The following is a 16,245-nucleotide window of genomic DNA, read 5'->3' as shown; positions in this document are numbered from 1 at the left end:
CGAGCTGCGAACGCACTTTATTATTATTTTTATTTAGTGCGTTCCGCCGTTCCTAACATTATACTAGCGCCAGGGTCTGGCTAGTGATGGCAGAACAGCAGCAACTGTTACAGTGTATTCGGCAGATTGAGGGCCAGTTGGCCACTCTGGAGAGGGCTCTCTCAGCTGCACAATCCACCGAAGCTGCTGTAAAGGCCATCATAGACGCGGTTTCCCATATGTCCACGTCCTCCCTCGCGCCTACAGTTACCCGTCTCCAGATGCCCGATAAGTTTTCTGGCGATGGCGCCTCCTGTAGGGGTTTCATAAGCCAGTGCTCTATTCAGCTGGAGCTACTGGCTGCTCGATTCCCTACGGAACGGGCCAAGGTGGGGTTTATTGTTTCCCTTCTGTTGGGCAAGGCGTTGGAGTGGGCTACGCCATTATGGGGGCGTGGTGACCCAGAGGTTTGGTCTGCTCTCACTTTCTAACAGCTATTAAGCAGGTCTTCCTCAGTCCATGGGTCACGCACGACACCTCTCTTCAGCTTCTTGCTTTGACTCAGGGTTCTCTCTCGGTTAGTCAGTATGCCGTCCGTTTTCGGACACTGGCTTCCGAGCTGGAGTGGTCTGATAAAGCCCTCATCCCTGTGTTTTGGAGAGGTTTGGCGGAGCGTGTTAAAGATGCTCTCTCTACCAGAGAGGTTCCTGCAAGTTTGGAAGAGCTCATTGCCATTTTCACCCGCATTGACCTCCGTTTGTCGGAGCGCGGTATGGAGCGTGCTCAATCCAAACGGAAGGTTACCTCAGCTCCCAATTTTTTTGAGCCTCTGGAACTACCCGAGCCAGAGGTTCCACCCCCAGAGCCCATGGAGGTGTCTCGCGCTGTTCTCCAGGCGCGTCCGGCACAAGACTCCAGTTGCGGTTATACTTGTGAACACGCTGTGTCTCAAAACAACAGTGCCCCGCAAGGGCCAAATTCTGTGCCGCCGGGCAAGACCTTTGTTCCTCCCCGCCTTCGGCCGAAGGTGCTCATGTGGGCACACGCGTCCAGGAGTGGTGGTCACTGTGGCTATATGCAGACCACAAAACTCCTGGCAGGGTCCTACTGGTGGCCGCACAGGGCTCGGGATGTTAAAAAATATATTCGGGCCTGCGCCTTTTGTGCTCGGAATAGCCTCCTTAAACGAAGGGTGGAGACACCTGCCGACACACGGCGTTCCACTTTAACTTCTGCTCTCGTTGTCTCCCACGGGTCCCGTCTCAAACCTGGCGATCTTGCCGCCCCTGACGCCTTCCACTTGTCCCGGGTCTCTCTGTCACCTACCAGGACATCAGACTTGCCTTCGGACGAGTCTGAGGCCTATATATCTGATGGGCACAAGTTTGTGGATCAGAAGGCTGAGGGAGGAGGGGGCCCTAGGAGGGGGGGTAATGTTAGGCGTCGGATTTCTGCGTTTTCTCTGCAGGGATACAGACCCTCACATTCTGCAGTCTCCTGCTGTTTATCTACTGCAGAGGAGATTGCCTTGCAGCAAATCTCTCCTGAGGCTAAGTCCTTCTGTGCTCCTACTGAGCATGCTCATGGGATGATCTCCCATTGGAGATCAGGAGTCATGTGCTCAGGTCCCGCTCCAGATCTCATTGGTCCTTCTCAGAGATTTGGAAGCTTGCGGAAGGTTCCGGCTGCTATAAAAGGTGCGCATGGCTGTTCCGCCATGCGCTAGTATAGACTTACTTGCTGCTGTGTGTATGAGGATGGATGTTTGATTCTGGTGAATGACTCATTATAAAACCCCTTCCCTCTGATATTATGTTTGTGGTTAGGGACTGAGTTTAGAATCAGCGTCAGCGCTCCTCTGCTGCAACATGCACATCTGCCAGCGTCCGACATTGCGCTTGCGCCTTGTCGTTTAGCAGCAGTGCCCACGCCGCGCTGCAGTAGCAGCTCCTTTGCTTTCGCAGTTGTGACGCTCCGCACATGGTAGGTCTAGACGGACGTAGTGCCGCTGTCTTGGGCTGCTCCTGTGACCTGATACCGTGTGTGTATTTATACTGAGTACTGTGACCTCAACAGGCTCAGTCTTTTGTATTTGTATTTATTTGGCATCTCTGTGAATTAACAGAGATTGCTCTGTGCACCTGGGTGAAGTTTAACCCTGTGCGCATTACTGCCATATTGCTCCTGCCACCACTTAGCAGCGGTTATATCACCTACTGCACGGTGGACCCCGAGCGGCGAACACACTTTATTATTATTTTTATTTATTACGTTCCACCGTTCCTAACAACATTGTATACACCCGTATACCCCCAGCTTCAGTCGCAGACCCCGGGCTCTCTATTCCCCTTTATAACTGACCCTGAAAACACATGGTAAAACTGCAGTGGTCAGTCTCTTGTCTCTTGCACAAATAGTGATTAGAGATGAGCGAATATTTCAATGTTTGCTTCTACTCACAATCGCCAAATTTGGAATATTCGGCGATTTAATCAATATAGCCAAACATACACAGCACCAAAACCGGTGTTTCCCAAGCTGTGTGACAGCGTGGGAAACACCAGCGTAGCACTTATGATCGGCAGTGAAATCATTCCCGCCGGTCAAAGAGCCGGGGTTCCCACGCTGTCAAAAGACAGCATGAGTGCTCAGCTGTGATCGGAGGTAAAAAGACATCGAAACGCACGTCAAGGGGTTACACTAGACCTCCAGCTTCCTGGGTATTTATTTATTTGTCTTTATTCTTTACATTGAGTCATGGTGTGCAATTCTCTTTTGTCTCTGGCTTCGTTTAATGTGGTGTTTATTCACTGCATTTTATTTACCACACCTCTTTATATGCCTCATTTTGTCAGAGACAAAAATGTATTTATGCCCAGAACTGTTTATGCATAGATGTATGTGTATCCTACTGATGCACCAAAACTCTTTGTAATCTGCATTTTATTACTAGAAGACTACTGTTTATTGCATCATATATGTGCATTTTATAATTGAAATTTGCTGTGCAGATATACAGTGCTGTGCAAATTAATTGGGACAAAGCATTTTTTAAGTAAAATCATACGTTGGTTACCAGTCAGTGATTCAAACCAGTTTTATCTGCTTTGAATAGGCACTCACACCTGTTCAAAGCAGTTAAAACTGGTTTGAATCACTGACTGGTAACCAACGTATGATTTTACTTAAAAAATGCTTTGTCCCAATTAATTTGCACAGCACTGTATATACAGTGGGTATGGAAAGTATTCAGACCCCTTTAAAATTGTAACTTTGTTTCATTGCAGCCATTTGGTAAATTCAAAAAGTTTATTTTTTCTCATTAATGCACACTCTGCACCCCATCTTGACTGAAAAAAAGCAGAAATATAGAATGTTTTGCAAATTTATTAAAAAAGAAAAACTGAAATATCACATCATCATAAGTATTCAGACTCTTTGCTCAGACACTTATATTTAAGCCACATGATGGCCATTTCCTTGTGATCCTCCTTGAGATGGTTCTACTCCTTCATTGGAGTCCAGCTGTGTTTAATTAAACTGATAGGACTTGATTTGTAATGACACATACCTGTCTATATAAGACTTCACAGCTCACAGTGCATGTCAGACCAAATGAGAATCATGAGGTCAAAGGAACTGGCCAAGGAGCTCAGAGACAATTGTGGCAAGGTACAGATCTGGCCAAGGTTACAAAAGAATTTCTGCAGTACTCAAAGTTACTAAGAGCACATTGGCCTCCATAATCCTTAAATGGAAGAAGATAGAGACCAACAGAAGTCTTCCTAGACCTGTCGTCCAGTCAAACTGAGCAATCGTGGGAGAAGAACCTTGGTGAGAGAGGTAAAGAAGAACACCGAGAGCATTGTGGCTGAGCTCCACAGATGCAGTAGGAAGATGGGAGAAAGTTTCACAAAGTCAACTATCACTGCAGCACTCCAGCAGTCGGGTGTTTATGGCAGAGTGCCCCGACGAAAGCCTCTCCTCAGTGCAAGACATATGAAAGCCGGCATAGAGTTTGCTAAAAAAACACATGAAGGACTCCCAATTTTGTTTGGATAGATTTGTTTTTGCTCTGTATAGGTATTTTTGAGACCCAGTAGTTGAAGGTCGCAAAGGAATTAGGTAGTACGCTGGTTTGGTCAGCCAGGTGTTGCTTGACCATCTTTAAAACGTTTTCCTCCTTGTCAAAAATACCTGGTCATCAGGCCCTGGATGCTAGGATGGTGTAATAAAATTGGACCAGTCATTTGACAGTGTACCCCTGCCTCTGCTGTGTGTCTCCCTTGCCTCTTTTCCTTGGTTGGGCAAGGGAGCTTGCCCCGTGCTGCTAGCGTCTGATGGGAATTTTTTCAACAGCATTTTAGAAAACCTCTCCGCCTCACGAAGGAGAAATGCAAAATTCTCCTTGTAGCATAGGTCTAGCAGGGAGAACAACCAGTACTCTTTTTTTGGCCAAAGTAAATATAACGCAAGGGTCACAGGAAATGCAGCGCTATATAAAATCGGCCATATGTGCCAAGCTCCCTACAGCCAACACTTCCCTGTCTCTACCATGATGACTACTCTCCATCTCCTTCTCCCTCTCTTTCTCCTGAGCCTATCCACATAGGACAGACAGAACAAAGCTTGTGTTTGTACTAGCATATGTTGCGTTAGCAACCAGATCCTGTTCCTCCTCTTTACTGTTATCCAATCCATGCTGAGCAGATGAAATGAGGTGGGGAAGGGCAGTATCTCCCTGTCTCATGTCTTCCTCCATCTCCACGTGGTCCACATGCATAGCCTCATATTTCATTTTCAGCAGGGACTGAAAATAGGCACAGAAGCGGGATTGTTGCATGGGGTCATCGCCGCTCATCATTTTTGTGGACTCCTCAAAGTCTTGGGGAACTGCACAAATGTCAGACATCCATGCCCACTCTTTAGTTGTTACATGCAGAGTCTGACCACAGTACCGAAAGGTGTGTTGGAGCTGGTATTGCACAACTGCCTCTGCTGCTCATAAAGCCTCCCCAGTATATGCAGCGTGGACTTCCAGCGCGTGGTCACATCACATACCAGTCGGTGAGCTGGCACTTGCATGCACTGCTGCAGCACTGCCAGAGCAGCAGCAGCTGTAGCAGACTTGTGGAAATTGGCACTGATGCAGCATACCTTGATCAAAGGCTCTGGCAAATCTGGCTGAACGCTGTGCTGGGACAAAGATTTGGAATTGCCTAATGATGGTGCAATGACAGGTGCAGGGGGGAAGCATCTGCACCAGTGTTATGAACAAATGATTGGAAAGCACTTAGTACAGGAGAAGAGACAGTGGTGTCACCCACTGGAACCAATCATGGACCCAGGCGTCGGGTGCTTAGATGACATATGTGTGATCATGCTAATGGTGGTTAGGTCTCAGAATTCTCTTTAAAAAGTTCCAGACTGAGGAACTCCTATCTCTTTGACGGAGAAATTCATGAGTGTCGATACTCTATGGAACAATTGCCAATCCATCCCCCTCAGTGCTTCTGCCCTCACTCTGCATGCCACTTTGGGTCAGTGACTTCGTCATCCACCATCTCGTCTTCCACCACCGCATCCTGGTCCTCCTGACTTCATGACTTAACAACAACCTGACTTGTCAAGAACTGTGCCTCATCATCATCTTCCTACTTAGACAAAAGGTGGGAGCTCTAAGCTTTGTGCATGTTTTGAACAGCTGACATGTGCCCCGAACAACCGCAAGTGGAATCGCGATCCACCCGCAGCTATTAACCCTTTAAATGCCGCTGTCAAACTTTGACAGCGGCATTTAACAAGCGCTTCCGGCTATCGGGCCGGAAATCTGCCCATCTTTGAACCCCATCATGTGATCGCGGGTTACCGATTGGTTGGCATGACAACCAGAGGTCTCCTGCAGACCTCTATGGTTGTCACTGCTGGACTGCTATGAGCGCCATCCAGTGGTCGGCGCTCATAGCAAATCAGAAAATCTGCTACATACAGGCGATCTGATCATCATATGTAGCAGAGCCGATCGGGTTATGGCAGCTTCTACTCTCCCTAGACTAGAAGCATGACAAAAGTTTTAAAAATGTTTTTAAAAATATGAAAAATATATAAAAAATATATAAAAGTTCAAATCAGCCCCCTTTCGCCCCATTCAAATTAAAACAATTAAAAAACATCAAACATACATATATTTGGTATAGCTGCATTCAGAATCACCTGATCTATCAATAAAAAGAAAGGATTAACCCGATTGCTAAACGGCATAGCGAGAAAAAAGTCAAACCAATAGAATTACTTTTTTTGGTTGCCTTGACATTGCATTAAAATGCAGTAACAGGCAATCAAAAGATCATATTTGCACCAAAATGGTATCCTTAAAAACCTCAGCTCGGCACGTAAAAAATAAGCCCTCACAACCCAAGATCGCAAAAAATGAAGGCGCTACGAGTATGGGGAAATGGCTCAATTTTTTTTTTTTTTTTTAACAAAGATTGGAATTTTTTTTTCACAACTTAGATAAAAAAGAACCTAGACATGTTTGGTGTCTATGAACTTGTAATGACATGGAGAATCACAATGGCAAGTCAGTTTTACCAATTAGTGAACATGGTGAAAAAAAGCAAAAACAAGTGTGGGATTGCACTTTTTATGCAATTTCATGACACTTGGAATTTTTTTCATGTTTTCGAGTACACGACATGGTAAAACCAATGGTGTGGTTCAAAAATACAACTCATTCTGCAAAAAACAAGCCCTCACGTGGCCATTTTGACCAAAAAATAAAAAAGTTATGGCTCTGGGAAGAAGTAGAGCAAGGGGTTAAACAGAATGCTCTCTTGTCCCTCTTGGAATATGCAGGGTGAGATGCCACGATCAAGAAATTATGCTATAAAGAGCTTCTCAGAGTGGCCTAGTGTGGGATCACTAATCTCCTGGGACTCAAAATGGAAGAAGGATCAGGGTGAGAACTAAGTGATCCAGACTGTTGACTGTTGAGACTGGACCATGTGGAAGATTGGGTGGTGCTGCCAAGCATGCTGGAAGCATTATCTGCTATCCAGCTGCCCAACTGTTGCACTGTTCTGGCTTCATAAGTGGTGTATCTTACCTTCCTGCAAAGTGGGACAGCATCCTAGGTGACATGGATGGGCGTGGTCCTTGTGCTTCAGTAACAGGCGTAGTCTCATCTGCCCCACATACTTGGCGTCTCCGTGCACCATCATTAGCACCTCCACTTTCCTGTCCCTTCCTGCATGCATTACAAATTTTCTAATTGCTAGGTCTCTGGAAACAAAGTTTATTTTTGATTAAAAAAATTGGTCATCTGCAGCAGTCAAAGCAGTTTATTTTAGTTTAATATCACCAAAATATAACACAAAGCATGTAGAAGTGTATGGATGACAAATTCAATCCAGAAAAAATTCTCAACACTTAATTGGAGTGTTATATACCACCAAAATGCACCACAGAGCATGTAATACTCTATGGATAACATTATTGTCTATTTTTCACCCCCCAAAATAAAGAATGTGGTCAACTGCCACTGCTATTTATTTAGCAAAGGACTGCAAAGCACTAAGCCCTGCCTAGAGACTGCATTCAGCCCATACCCCTGCTTATGCAACTGTAAGGGGAGGCAAGGATTGTAGTCGTGACCAGAGACACTGAAGCATCTGTGTCCCGACCTTCCCTCACAGAAAACTGTATTTCTCTTCTCAGCGTACCTGCATCTCCAGGTTCAGGTCCCCCCGGGCACTTCCCAGGCAGCGACGGTCCCTCTTCCAGGCGACCCCCAGTAAAAGAGACACAGTCTCGGATAACTTGAACATTCTCTTTACTTAATAGTTCACACGTTACATCCACAGATGGCACATCATGAAATTCACTTGTCTCCTCATCTTTCCCTGCTTTGCTGTCACTTCTGTGTGGCACACGTCCGGACCGGACCATCTTAGACTGCCCACCTTATCTTTCCTGGCCTAACCTCGTGATGATGACAATTCCTCCTGCCTGTTTCGCCCCAGACTCAAAATCATCAGCCACTCGGTTTGGTTGCCTCTGGTAAAGCCTCCGGCCCGTCTGTACCGTTCTCGTCGAAGCTCCAGTTTCCTTCAACTCCCCAGTCCAATCGACTCCTGCCCTAAAGGTGCCCGCCCAGGAGATGAGTCGCCACATCGTTCCTCTCCTGTACTGGCCCACTGCTATGATGCTCAGTGGCCGTGGATAACGTAGGCTGCAGCTATTTAACATTGCGTGGCTGCCGAGCTGTCCAGGCCTATAGCCCATGTGCACCGAGCACGTTCCCTCATCCCTAGTAATTATCCAGTTATGTTTTTGTGCAATTTGTCAATAACATATGTTGCGTCTCCCCGTCTGAGTTATTGTTGATGGTTAACAAAATTCTTTATTTTTTCAAAGTTAAAATATAGTCATATCAAAAGTATTTTTTCATTCTTGGTTGAAACATGTAGGAAAAATGTATTTAAGGATCATAGGGAACATATGGAAAAGACTAATAGAATACCAAATGCATTTCAAAAGCAAGTGCATTCTAAAACTTGGTCTCTGTCTCCACTTTTGGACATATCAAACAATAAGAGTAAGACCTGAGTCACACTCAACGTATAAAAAAAAAAAAAAATCGGTCCAATTTTGACGGCCAAGAATCGCACCATGTTCTCCGTACGGTGATCAGTGTGTAATCCGTTTGCAATGAGAGGATGCGATTTCCTGTTCCGTGATTTTATGGCATACTTGCAAAATGGACATATGACAGATCCATGGCCTGAAATTAATTTAAATCCTAATCAGCAACCCTATTTATTGGCTCTACAATAGGTGACACCCTACAATGTTTCCATTACAGTCCGTGCTTGTGTTTTGGTATTTGCTGCTTTGTGTCAAACATGTCAGACAGGCTACCTTCAACACAGCTGAGTGGGTTCTTCTCCACTGGGTTTTGTCCCGACGTTTTGAGGAGCCTTACCCAGTGATTGTGGATCCGAGGAGGCAGAGACGAATGGGCGTACATCCGCTTTTGAGGTGACGGCTGACTAAAGGGCATTATCACCGTCTGTATGCTTCTCTACGCAGCCATCCTGACAAGTTCTACCAGTATTGTCGGTTGAGCATGCCCACATTTGACATTTTTCTGGAGACTGTGCGCCCTGGGATCACCTTCAAGGACACCAAGATGCGCTACTGTATTTCTGCTGAGGAGCGCCTTTTACTTACTTTACGGTATGTATTCATCCTCTATGATGCTTATTTATTTTAATTGTGTTTATGCTAAATACACTGTTCCCTTCCTTTTGTTGTAATGATTTGTTCCCTTTTTTTAACTAATTTTTTACATTTCATTTTGCCTTTGACATTCCATTCTGTTTGTAATTGCTCCATAAGCATTGAATTGTGTCTTTGTTTAGGCAGGGCTTCGTTTCCACTACCCATAACTTTTATGATGTCCTAAACTGTTTAGATGAGGCATGGATATGTACTTTTCTAATTTTTTTTTCTATTCCCTTATAGATTCCTATCCACTGGGCTCTCCTATGTGGCTCCTCTTTTTGAGTTTTTAATTGGGAAATTCACCATCTCAGGCATTGTCCGTTCTACTTGCTCTGAAAACTGGCCCCGATTGCATCAATTTGTAATGCCTGAGCCCAATAAAGAAGAAGACTGGCTGTGGATATCCCATGGCTTTGAGGAAACGTGCCAGTTTCCAACCTGCATTGGATCCTTGGATGGGAAGCACATCCGGGTCCGTAAGCTGCCCAATTCAGGGTCCCAATATTACAATTACAATTTTTTTCTGTAGTGCTGTTGACCCTGGTCGACAGCGCATACAGGTTTATAATTGTAGATATTGGTGTCACGATCCAGGTTGGATTGTGACAGATTTTGCACAAATAACCTTTTTTTTCCCTTTAAGCTGTTGGCTTAAAGTTAGTTTTACCCCCGGTGGCCATTAGGGTCATTACACTGTGGTTTCATTAGTTCCAGTTTTGCCCCCGGTGACCGCTGGCATCATTACACTGTGGTTTTTTTAGTTCTAGTTTTGCCCCCGGCGGTCGCTAGCGTTATTACACGTAATTACCAAGCAGGTAAAGAACCTGGCTCCTTCCTATAAAGGAGTGGCAGGTGGTCTCATTTACGTTTGGTGATATTGGTCATTTCCAACCAAGTTTGGTAAAGGAAGGAGCTATAGAGAGGAGTTCCTTGCAGCTCAGTCAGAGCTCTGGTGTAGTAGCTTCAGGTGGAAGGTGAATTCGGGTGTCGTTCTCTGTTGCTGGGAGCAATAGCTACAGAGCAAAGCTAAGTGGTGTTTTCCCTGTTTGTTATATTTTTCCTTGTGTGTATTAGTGCAGTGGTGGGATTAGTTTCTGCACCATCCAATGCACTAGTAAGGGATAGGTGCAGGGCAAGCTAAGGATTAAAGTATCCGGCTCTGCGACAAGTGAGGAACCTGTATAGGGATCACTAGGAGTTTAGGGACACTGCCTCAGGGGAGTGCAGGAGGTCTCCACGTCCCCGTTCCCCATTGCAGGTCCCACAACTGTAACTGTTTCCCCGGTGTTCCCCTTTACTCTGTAAATTCGCCCTGCTGGAGGCGGTGTATCCAGGTACACGTGTCATTCTCAAAATTCGCCCTGCTGGAGACGCTGTATCCAGCTACACGTGACATTATCACCAACCTAACATTTTTTGCTGATAAGCCATGGGCCAAGTTCAGACCTGTGAGCAGTTGCTGCTGGGCCTCACTGAGGTGAGTGAGGCGCTGAATGGTGTGTTGAAACAGTTCCAGCAGCAGTTATCAGGGTCTGGGGCCTCCCCTCTGGCACAACCAGAAAATCAATTTGCGGCTTTGGCGAAGATGCCCCTTGGAGATCCTGCTGGGGAGCAGGACTTGCTTATACATGCGGACGTACCCAGGCAGGTGGGAGGAGTTGGTGTCCCCATGGTGCTGCCTGGTGTTCCCCGAGGTGAAGGGGTACGTCCCTGTGGTGAGCAGACTAATGATTTAGTCCGTGGGGCTCACGCCGAAACTTCTGTACTGTCAGAGAAGCCGTGTCCCCCTGGTCGTGTGGAGGAAGACGACCTGGGAGTGTATATTTCCTCCTCGCCCTCAGAAGGTACTATGTCAGCAGATGTGGTGATTGGCGAGGTACCTGAGGGCATACCGGTGTTTGTGGACAGTGGAGCAGAAGTCAGTCTGGTGGATGCTCGGTTTGTCCAGACTCATGGTCTGAGGTGTAAGACGCTGGACAAACCGATAAGCATCCAGGCCATTAACTCTGTCCCACTGAGCCAGGGGGGGTTGAACCAAATAGTAGAAGACATTCAGCTGCGTAGCGGACATCATTATGAGTCCCTGTCATGCACCGTCTTGGAGGGAAAGCCAGTACCTATCATTTTGCGCCCCCTTTGGTCGAAAAAACACAACCTGGTCTTAGATTGGCAGACTAGGGAAGTAGTCAGCTGGGAGCAGTCGTGTGAGGGCTGCTGCCTAGGGGCTACTGTCTCTGCCGTCTCTCTACAACCGTCCCCTTCCTTTCCAGTGGGGGCAGCAGAGGTGCTGCAGGAGAGTAGGGGCAAGTCTCAAGCCTCGCCATTAGCCAACCCTGAGAGGCGCAGGCCTCGTAGTAGGAGGGGTTGGAGGGTGGTGTTTCCCTTGGTGAATTGCGGTGGTGTGAGTGTGGTGACACAAGGGGACGCCTCTGTTGTCAGTTCCAGAAAGAGTTCACCGTCTTGTGGAAAACGCATGTGTGGCAATAAACGTTCAGGTCCGGACCTGTGTGTGAACGAATATGTATGGGTAGCCACCAAAAACATCCATTGGAAGTGCGTTGCGGGGGTCTGGAATCCCCAGGTGGGTCGTATCTGGTGTCGGCCATCCTCGGCCCAGAGACTTCCCAGCTGGAGTTACCCCCAAACTTGCCCATACACAACTTGTTTCCTAGGTCGGCGCTTTGGAGATGGGTGGTGCCTCCGGAACATATATTGCCAATACCAGCGGTGCTTGTTTGTTATAAACCTGAAGCTCAGGTAGTTGCTGGAGTGAACTCTGGATATGGGCGTCCCCACTGTAGGTGGTTTTTTGGTGTGTCCAGGGCTCTACGTGCATAGGGCCTCATGACGTTGCGTGTAAATTGAAAGGCCTCATCAGCAAACATCACATAAGGCACCGCTTCCATAATAGACCCTGGTAGCTGAGGTGGGGATGGGAGGTCCAAGTCATTACTGTGTCGCTCCACACCAAAAAACCACCTACAGTGGTGACGTGTCCACTTGGTGGAAAGCTCCCTCCTGCAACGGCCACGGCGTGGGATGGCGGCAGCCTGGGTGAAGTGTCCAGGGGTAATTTTGGACTACTACTGTGGCCTCAGTCCTCGTCATCTGGATTGCTCTCCTGTTATGCAGAAGGCCCTGCTGGTGGTGGTGGTTAGGTTTTTGATGCTGCTGCCGAAGATGGGCCAGCCTCTTCTTCACCTTCACCAACTGGGTCGATGTTCACCTCGGAGTCCAAAGCAGTTTCCATCTTGGTAAGGTTTGAGTCAGTTCTGTTTTTTAGTACAAAGTGGAGCCAAAAAAAATTAAGATTTGCCCGTAACGCCATGTGTAACATGTGGGGTCATGCATGCACTTACGATCTGAGATCCATAATGGGAGCCGTAAAATTTAGTCTGTCATAATATATGAATTTGCATTTTTTTGGGGCCCTCAGCACCACTCCTGGCCCGCTGCTGGCGCACATGTCGGTACTGGTCACGGCAGCTGCGCCACTGTCTAGTGACATAAGACACTGCAAAGTAACACAATAAATGTTCTAACTTTCAATCACAGTGTTTGCCTTGCCAAATTTAGGTTATAGTGTAATGTGGCATGCTACTTGCCAAGTGTAAAGTGTGAAATAGGCAGGATATTACAAACAACAACACATATGATGATGTTATGTTCATTTGTTGCTTCATTTGCACCTTTTTTTTAAGTTTTTGTTATGATTGTACTCAGGGTTGGACTGGCCCACCAGAGAGCCGGAGAATCCTCCGGTGGGCCCTGGCTTCTCCTTCAGGAGAGTTCATAGTGCAAACCTTGCAGTTGCTATGGGGCTCTTCATTGGGGGAGAAAGGTGGGCCCTCAGAATCAAATTCTCTGGTGGGCCCAATGTTCTTCAGTCTGACACTGATTGTACTTTCTAATTTCTTGCTGGACCTCACGAGAACTTTCCTCATAATTTGTGTGCAGATTTGCTTCCATGCTGCATCCTTTCGTGCACGGTCAGAGAAATGTGCATCACACTGGTCCAATAGTTCTGGCCTCTCCTGAACCAGAACTAGCAACATCTTGAGATTGATGTGTCTGGCCACGCTGCTAGACTCCGTGGAGGCATGTTCCGGGATTTTTCTAGAAGTTGCCAGGGAAATTTGCATGCCAAAGATTCCTGATAATGGATGAGGCAATTTCCTGTCACCTGGAAAATGGTCGCGTATTTCTTGCAAGCTACACTGATGGTCCGTGTCGTGTGTGATTTTTTTCTCGCACCCACAGAATTGCATTGGCGAGTCTCGGCCGATATACGCATGCAATTGCAGCATGCTGAGATTTCACTCGCACATAGATTACACCCGAGAAAAAAAAAGTGATGGGAGCTGCCCCATAGGTTAACAGTGGTCCGAGGGCTATGCAATGTTTTCTCGCATAGCACTCGTCCGTATTCAACGCTAGTGTGACCCCAGCCTGACAGGTAGGATCCCATTCCCTATGCTGCTCCTGCTCCTGTGTCCTTTCTCTTCTGCCTCCTATGAAGTCTGTCTGCTACTGCACCAACATTCCATTTAGGTCCTGAGGAGTCCATTGTGATGTCAGCACATGGGCGGGCAAGTAAGTTATCAAGGGGGGATAATGCTTATTCTGAGCTAATACTGCTGCTGTGCAGGAGACTGCGCCAGCGTATTGTCTGCAGGAATACTGGGTGTAATCCTGTGTGCACCAGTCACAGTATATAGTGTTCATCAGTTACTGTATATAGTGCTCATCAGTCAGTGTACAATATATAGTGCTCATCAGTCACTGTATATAGTGCTCATTAGTTACTGTATATAGTGTTCATCAGTTACTGTATATATAGTGCTCATCAGTCACAGTATATAGTGCTCATCAGTCACAGTATATAGTGCTCATCAGTCACAGTATATAGCGCTCATCAGTCACTGTATATAGTGCTCATCAGTCACAGTAAATAGTGCTCATCAGTCACTGTATATAGTGCTCATCAGTCATAGTAAATAGTGCTCATCAGTCACAGTATATAGTGCCCATCAGTCACAGTATATAGTGCTCATCAGTCACAGTAAATAGTGCTCATCAGTCACTGTATATAGTGCTCATCAGTCACTGTATATAGTGCTCATCATTCACAGTATATAGTGCTCATTAGTCACAGTATATAGTGCTCATCGGTCACAGTATATAGTGTTCATCAGTCACTGTATATAGTGCTCATCAGTCACATTAAATAGTGCTCATCAGTCACTGTATATATTGCTCATTAGTCACAGTATATAGTGTTCATCAGTTACTGTATATAGTGCTCATCAGTCAGTGTACAATATATAGTGCTCATCAGTCACTGTATATAGTGCTCATTAGTTACTGTATATAGTGTTCATCAGTTACTGTATATATAGTGCTCATCAGTCACAGTATATAGTGCTCATCAGTCACAGTATATAGTGCTCATCAGTCACAGTATATAGCGCTCATCAGTCACTGTATATAGTGCTCATCAGTCACAGTAAATAGTGCTCATCAATCACTGTATATAGTGCTCATCAGTCATAGTAAATAGTGCTCATCAGTCACAGTATATAGTGCTCATCAGTCACTGTATATAGTGCTCATCATTCACAGTATATAGTGCTCATTAGTCACAGTATATAGTGCTCATCGGTCACAGTATATAGTGTTCATCAGTCACTGTATATAGTGCTCATCAGTCACATTAAATAGTGCTCATCAGTCACTGTATATATTGCTCATTAGTCACAGTATATAGTGCTCATCAGCCACTGTATATAGTGCCCATCAGTCACAGTATATAGTGTCCATCAGTCACAGTATATAGTGCTCAGTCAGTGTATATAGTGTTCATCAGTCACTGTATAAAGTGCTCATCAGTCACTGTATATAGTGTTCATCATTCACAGTATATAGTGCTCATTAGTCACAGTATATAGTGCTCATCGGTCACAGTATATAGTGTTCATCAGTCACTGTATATAGTGCTCATCAGTCACATTAAATAGTGCTCATCAGTCACTGTATATATTGCTCATTAGTCACAGTATATAGTGCTCATCAGCCACTGTATATAGTGCCCATCAGTCACAGTATATAGTGCTCATCAGTCACTGTATATAGTGCTGATCAGTCACTGTGTATAGTGCTCATCAGTCACTGTGTATAATGCCCATCAGTCACTTTATACAGAGCTCATCAGTCAGTGTATATAGTTCTCCTCAGTCACTGCATATAGCGCTCATCAGTCACAGTATATAGTGCTCATCAGTCAGTGTATATAGTGCCCATCAGTTACTGTATATAGTGCTCATCAGCCACTGTATATAGTGCCCATCAGTCACAATATATAGTGCTCAGTCAGTGTATATAGTGTTCATCAGTCACTGTATATAGTGCTCATCAGTCACTGTATATAGTGCTGATCAGTCACTGTGTATAGTGCTCATCAGTCACTTTATACAGAGCTCATCAGTCAGTGTATATAGTTCTCAGTCACTGCATATAACGCTCATCAGTCACAGTATATAGTGCTCATCAGTCAGTGTTTATAGTGCTCATCAGTCAGTGTATATAGTGCCCATCAGTTACTGTATATAGTGCTCATCAGTCACAGTATATAGTGCTCATCAGTCACTGTATATAGTGCTCATCAGTCACTGTATATAGTGCTCATCAGTCAGTGTATATAGTGCCCATCAGTTACTGTATATAGTGCTCATCAGTCACAGTATATAGTGCTCATCAGTCACTGTATATAGTGCTCATCAGTCAGTGTATATAGTGCCCATCAGTTACTGTATATAGTGCTCATCAGCCACTGTATATAGTGCCCATCAGTCACAATATATAGTGCTCAGTCAGTGTATATAGTGTTCATCAGTCACTGTATATAGTGCTCATCAGTCACTGTATATAGTGCTGATCAGTCACTGTGTATAGTGCTCATCAGTCACTGTATATAGTGCTCAT

Source organism: Dendrobates tinctorius, unplaced genomic scaffold, assembly GCF_039654945.1.
Source record: "Dendrobates tinctorius isolate UK_male_01 unplaced genomic scaffold, ASM3965494v1 ptg000126l, whole genome shotgun sequence".
In the NCBI taxonomy this organism is placed as follows: domain Eukaryota; kingdom Metazoa; phylum Chordata; class Amphibia; order Anura; family Dendrobatidae; genus Dendrobates; species Dendrobates tinctorius.
Note: the sequence above shows the minus strand (reverse complement) of the source record.